General features: G+C 33.6%; 1 long non-coding RNA gene across 18 annotated transcripts; it reads left to right on the top strand.

The window, feature by feature from the left end:
- Nucleotides 1–346: 346 nt before the first annotated feature.
- Nucleotides 347–6,108, top strand: LOC127901054 (uncharacterized). 18 transcript variants are annotated; one of them, XR_008053035.1, is made up of 8 exons: nt 347–681; nt 1,136–1,317; nt 1,580–1,627; nt 1,762–1,821; nt 2,164–2,277; nt 2,732–2,978; nt 3,168–3,283; nt 5,103–5,512. It is a non-coding gene; the product is annotated as an uncharacterized LOC127901054 (long non-coding RNA). The 18 variants fall into 18 exon arrangements; XR_008053056.1 differs by having other exon boundaries at nt 350–681; nt 3,168–3,230; XR_008053059.1 differs by lacking the exon at nt 1,762–1,821 and having other exon boundaries at nt 351–681.
- The last annotated feature ends 202 nt before the right edge of the window (nt 6,109–6,310 follow it).

Below are 6,310 nucleotides of genomic sequence, written 5' to 3'. Positions count from 1 at the left end.
CTCTGTCAACGCACATCTGCTGGCTCCTCCTCAAGTTGAACAACCCATTGAACAAGCGCAAGGTGTTCTGGAAATTATGGTAATGTGATAAATTAGTTAAAGCAATAACAGAGTCTGCGATTGGTTACCTGAACGAAGATGTTTGAGCAGTTTTTTGGGTGGAACTGGAAGCCGAGTAGCAGAGACAGCCTAGATACTGCCGTTGTACTTCTATTCCTTTGTTGTATTATTTTATATATAATGTGATTATCCCAGGAAAAAAGCAGTTGTTTAAGGCATATTCATATTCAATAGTGTACTTACGTTTGTATGCTAATAAAATTTTGCGTCGAACTTTATCCTGTTTTCGTTTGTCTCCACACTAACGGTTGAGAAAGTAACTCATGCATACCATAAATACACGAGCAGAAATTTAATTAACTATTCTGGACATCAAAATGCGTAACCAACTTAGGGAAACTTTAGTTATTTTCACTTTACTTGAATTAAATAAAATCCTTAAATCACCCAAAGCCCTAACATTCCTTCGTCTATCGTCAAACCCAAACCCAAACCCAAACCCAAACCCAACCCCAAACATTTGCATCTTCGCCGGTGCAAAATCCGATTATCTCAGCTGATCGTGGTCGCTCGGCCATGATAGTTACAAATCTAGAAACAGAGAGACTGATTTCTCATTAGGTAAATTCCCAAATCTAGAAACCCTAGGTATATTCCAGAATTTCTATTTTCTCTTATTTGCTGACGAAATCACTTCACCAGAAAAGATGATTAGCTAATTTTTTTAATTTTATTGAATTTTTATAAGAAATTTCTTTCTGTTATTCATTGCTTTTTTTTCTTTTGCTTATCTTTGATCAGTGATTCTTTGTTTAACTGAATTTGATTTGATTTTAGAGGTCTCTGATTTCTCATTGAGGTCAGATTGAGTTAAGTTTTCCTTGTTTATGTGAATTGACCAGCTTGTCGTAATTTATGTGCTGAAGTCAGTTAATTGTTTTTTTTTCCCCCTGAATGATGTGATATCAGAAAAATAAATAATGTCTAAACATGGGTAAGTAATGCTTGTGTTTTGATGAAAGTGCTGAAAATTGAGAGTGTGGAAATGAGTAATGGAGTTTCTCTGGCCAAACAGGTGGTGGATTTTTAGGAGGGCTTTTTATATTGCTTATAATGATAGGAGTTCACGTCTTGCTGCTGTACTTTGAGAGACATAACGGTGGGGAAATAAGTGAAGTGGGGAGAGTGGACTCGTTTTGGTGAACGTGGCCGTTGATGAACCGCAACCATACAGAAAATGAGCGTAGAAGAGAAAGAGTAATGTCAAAATAACCAAGTTGGTTCAGTTATTTTGCAGATTAATTGTTACTAACCTTATCTGGAAAAGAAATCAGATTAGTTCTTCATGAATAATATTGGCATGGCAAATAAGAACTTGGATTATTTTGTACTTGTTTTATCGGATGGAAACTTTTTCTTTTGCTTTATATTTTCATTTTCCCATTCTCACCATGCCGTTATATTTTTTTAGCTTTTGTAAGAAAATCCTTTCGTTTGAAGTCCATTCATCTAAATTCAGGTTTGGCCAGAGACTTGCCAGGTTTTGGAGTTGCGAGATAACAGGGGGGTAAATACCTTTCTATATCTCATTAAATATACCAAAAGCTCACTCATGCCTTATTATAACTAAGAAGATAAAGAGGTGGAAGTAATTCTAAGTTCAGGGGTTTCTTTTGACATCATTATTCATTATGCATATAGGAGAATCTATTACGATGTGACTAAAGAATTTGAGAGGCTTTACATACAAATGAAAGAACGGTAACCAGAGCTCAGCCTTTAACCTCAATATTCTTTTCATTCCCCCTATTGTAAACCCTTTCTTTATGAAGTTATTTATTTTATATCGATCTATCGCTGTATATTAATATCATTTGAAGGTTGTTATATGAGATGTATCCCTAAATCACATCTGTTGATATTGTTTCATGATGATTATCATCACACTGAGGCATTCAAGATCTTTCCTCTGCTTGTGCCCTTGCTCGTGACATGTTCTATGATTGGTTTCTCACTATATCCTCACATGTGCAAAGCTTGAAGCTTTTTTACAACTTAAAGACAGTTAAATGTGGTGTTGCTCGTTTTCTGTGATGTTTTCAGATTGGTGGAGGAAGTTTTGAGAATTTATAAATGCGAGGTCCAACAAAAAATTTTGGAAACTGTTGGCATCTCCGCTGAACGAGTCAGAAAACTTTTAATTTAACTATTTTGCAGGTATACTGGTTGCTTTTATGTGAAATTTTCATTGTTGGCCTTTAGTTTGTTCAAAGAAGTCAGATCTAATGTTTGACCGCAAGGTTCATTATATCAGCTTTTTTAACTCTGTTTTTTATTTTATTCTTGTCTGTTGGTTATAATACAGCAGTAACTCCCCAAATTTATCCTAGGTTGAATTTATCTATTTATTTATAATTATATATGTTATTTTATTATTATTGTCGTTGTTTTAATTGCTCTAAGCTTCCCCTGTTGTTTTTTTTTAATCTATAACTAAGCCCAGCCCACAACCAATTTATAAGGTGTCTTTATTCTTTGGTTATGTTCTGTAACAAACAAAATCAACGTTCGGGTAATAATAATAAACAAAATAAAAATAAAAAAGAGGGAGAAAGTAATTCTTTTTGTGAAGAACCCATTTTGGTACTAAAGGTCGGTTGATAACCCACAGCGGAAGGCATTCTACTCAATAAGGCGGATACCTCGGAATAACAGAGAGAGAATGAGAAAAAAAAATAATAAAAAAAAAGAGAGAAGACGAAGATAAAGAAAAGGAGGGAAAGGGAGCAATTGGGTTTCAGAGAGAATAGTTGTGCATTTAAGGGAGCTGAGAACAACAGCAAGTATGAAATTTCTGGGAAACCAACATGAGTTTGGCTGGATTTTCTCATAACTCTAATCCTTTAGACCTGGTTTGGGTAAATTTCTGTGCATGCATGGTTCAATTTTCAAATCTTGTTACTTTTATTAATGTTTTTTTTTTTCACTTACTTTTCTTAATTGTTTCCTTTCTGCTGCTGCAACTCACAGCAAGTTTAGGATTATGTTAAATTTGGGATTCTTAAATTATTGGCAGTATGGTTGGTTAATTTTTGTATTACCAATAGGAAGCGGAGTTAGAGAAGAAGAGAAGTCTTTGGAGAACTAGGAGCTGTTGTTGCAGGATTAAAGTAGGTGTTTATATGCAATTGACTGCTTTTGTTACTCAAAACTGAAAAATCAGGTTGTTTTTCTTGCTTGATCATGTATTTTTTTTTTGGGTCCTTATAAGTTGTTTTGCTGAGATTTAATGTGCTAATGGCTTAATTGCTTCCTTTAATAATTAATGCAGTGGGTGTATGGGTAGCCATTTAATTACATGACTGTGTGGCTAAAATAAACAATTGATGCGTTAGAATTATCAACAGGATTGCGAGTTTTAATTGAAGACCGTGTATTGTTATTACTTGAATCAGTTATCATAGTTAATTTGGTTGATACATTCATGAATGAGAATTAAACTTTAATGGTGATATAGCCAAGTTTGGAATAGGGAGTGTAGCTGAATTGTGTTTATGTATCCTGCAATGATATGGTGTCAGGCATGTTTTTATTTTGTATTATTGAAAGGGTAATTTTAGGATTTCTTTAGACGTAACTACGGAAAGCATGAGTGCCACTATATTGGTATGTGTGTATGTTGTTATGATCTTGTCCTATGACATTTCTGTTGAATACCAACTTTCAAACTTAAAAAGTTTAAGAAATAAATATTTTTTATATATATATTTATATACATATAAATGGTTTATGTTAGAAATGTACCGAAGTTGTCCGAAGTATTTGGGTGTTAAAAAAAAAAAAAAATTCCTTTGTTGTGTGTAATTACATACTGTGCGTTAGCTCACCCCTTACTCTTCAGGTTTGGGCAATGATGGTGAAAAGTATTGTGGTCAGTGGAGGATTGATTTTGATTTGGGGTTTGACATGGAGATTACATCTTTTGAAAGTTGTGTTTTGTAATGAAGAACCGTCTTCGTCTATTTTTGTTACTGTTCTGGTTGTGCTTTGGCATCGCTGGCCTAGTAAACTTAGGAAGCTACCTTTTTGTAGATATTATGCTTTTTAATACATGTATTTAGAATGACTAAGCTACTTTAGTAGGATGCACTTATATCTGTTAGTGTTGTAGTAATAGGGTCCTGGAGACCCCAAATGTCGTATTAACCAATGGTCATAGTAGAGTTGACTTGAGAAGGTTATGTTTTATTTTATTTTATTTTTTTGTTTTTGAAGTTTTAAGCAGCTGGATAATATCCACATTTTAGGGGATATAATGTCAATTTTTTTTTGAAGTGCTGGGTTTTATTCATCTCTATTAGTATACGTTTGATCTTGTAAGCAAACAGTCACAGCTTAATTGTTAAAAGCTTATACTTGCACCTGATGTAGATAAAATTTTCTTATCACATGTGCCCTTAAGTTAGGGTGCAAAAATTATCAATTCAGCTAATAAAAAATATCAATGTTAACAATCCAAATGATTTAACCGATGATGCATGATACTAGCTAAAGTATACTACTTAGCCCACGTAGGATGGACAAATTTCTTTTAATGCTTCTCTTGGAATAACTTGAAAAGTTGCATCTCATGTTCAGAATGAATGAAATTTGATCATTCCGATATGTAAGAACTTTAAGCTTGATTTTCACCTTTTGGGTTAAATAAATGCATCATTCCAATTCCATAGGTTTGACCAATTGAGTCAAAATTCTGAAGCAATATTTGAATTAGAGTATAATTATTTTATTCTATGGTTATTTCCATTTTTTTTTATAAGAATACTATGGTTGTTTCATTGGTTGAAAATTGAAACTAGAATGGTTCTCAGCTTAGGTGTGAACTGAAATGGTTGTATTTGTCTGGAGAAAAGGAGGGGACTCTTCTACTTTTCCCCATATTACTGATAAAATATGTTAATTTTACATGTTTTATAATTAGTACACAATGTGTGTTTCTCGCTGCAGCCCCCTGTTTCTGATGATTAACTTGTATTGTGCAGGCTTATACAAACAGGTTTTGATACGTCAGCTGGCTAGGAACTTACGATAACTACCTACTTCCACTACCTGTGGGACTGGGACTCGAACTCAAACTTGCAAATTCAACTGGGAGCTGACCAGTGCGGTATATTGGCGACTCTCTTTCAGTTGGACTCAATCAGTCATCTATGTCTTTTTCTTTTATCTCTTCCTGAGTTTAAGTTCTATGTTTAAAGGTTGGGGTTTCAGTGGCATGTTACTTACTGTTGCATTAAGAACCAGCAACTCCCTCTTTGAATTGTTCTGAAGAAGGAGTTTGATATTTTCATTTTTCACAAGCAGTTTCGTTTGTAATCTTTTTGTATTTTCGATTTTAACTTTTGTAATTTTTTAACTCTTTTTTATTTCTTTTTATATATTTAGTTGTCAAGTGTTTTGCCTGTTGAAGAAAGAATAGAAGAATGTTGTTTTGGCTTGGAAATAAAATAGATTAAAAGGTAAGTGTTTGTAGGTCCTTTTTATGACATAAATAAGTCACTGTCCTGTTTTTAGGATAATTTAAAATGCAGATAATTACTGTGTTTTTTTTGTTGCAGAATTATTAATTCTAGAAAGATGTCATATTTGGTTTTTCATTGGTATGGATTTATTCCTCTAATGGTATGTTGAGCGTATTTTGATGTTGTTATGTTCCATAATTAGTAATAGGAGAAGTATTTAGTGCTTCTATGGGTTTTTAATTTCTTCTTTGGCCATATTTCTTACATCTGAAGGCCCTGCATTTCATGTGTTGATTGTTTGGTATGGATTACTTCTGGTAGCAATTTGATGAGGTTTCAACGATTATAGGCGTTAAATGTACCTGTGGATTGTATTTTGAGCAGGTTAACGAAAAGCTTGGTAGAATTTGGGCAATTAAGTAAAGCCTATCAGAAATTTGAAATTGGTTTTGGTACTAAATTAATGCTTATGGATACATGCATTGATTCTCAATTACGTTATTGGTTTTAGGATGCTCCGAGTTCTTGTAGCTCTTTGCTAATGGACTATGTTTTTGCCTTTGGGCAAGGATAGAAAGCTAAAGTTCTCTGGCAGTGTGATGTTCTATCTCTTTTTTGGGTTATTTGGCAAGTCTGCATTTTTGAAGATAAGAGGGAAGACCAAGTTTCTTGTCAATGGGACAATGTTCACTTTTTGTCATGGTTGGCTATGTATGGAGACAAGTGTA

This window comes from Citrus sinensis, chromosome 1, assembly GCF_022201045.2.
Source record: "Citrus sinensis cultivar Valencia sweet orange chromosome 1, DVS_A1.0, whole genome shotgun sequence".
Classification (NCBI taxonomy): Eukaryota; Viridiplantae; Streptophyta; class Magnoliopsida; order Sapindales; family Rutaceae; genus Citrus; species Citrus sinensis.
The sequence above is the reverse complement of the archived record's forward strand: the minus strand, read 5'-3'. Positions and strand labels throughout refer to the sequence as shown.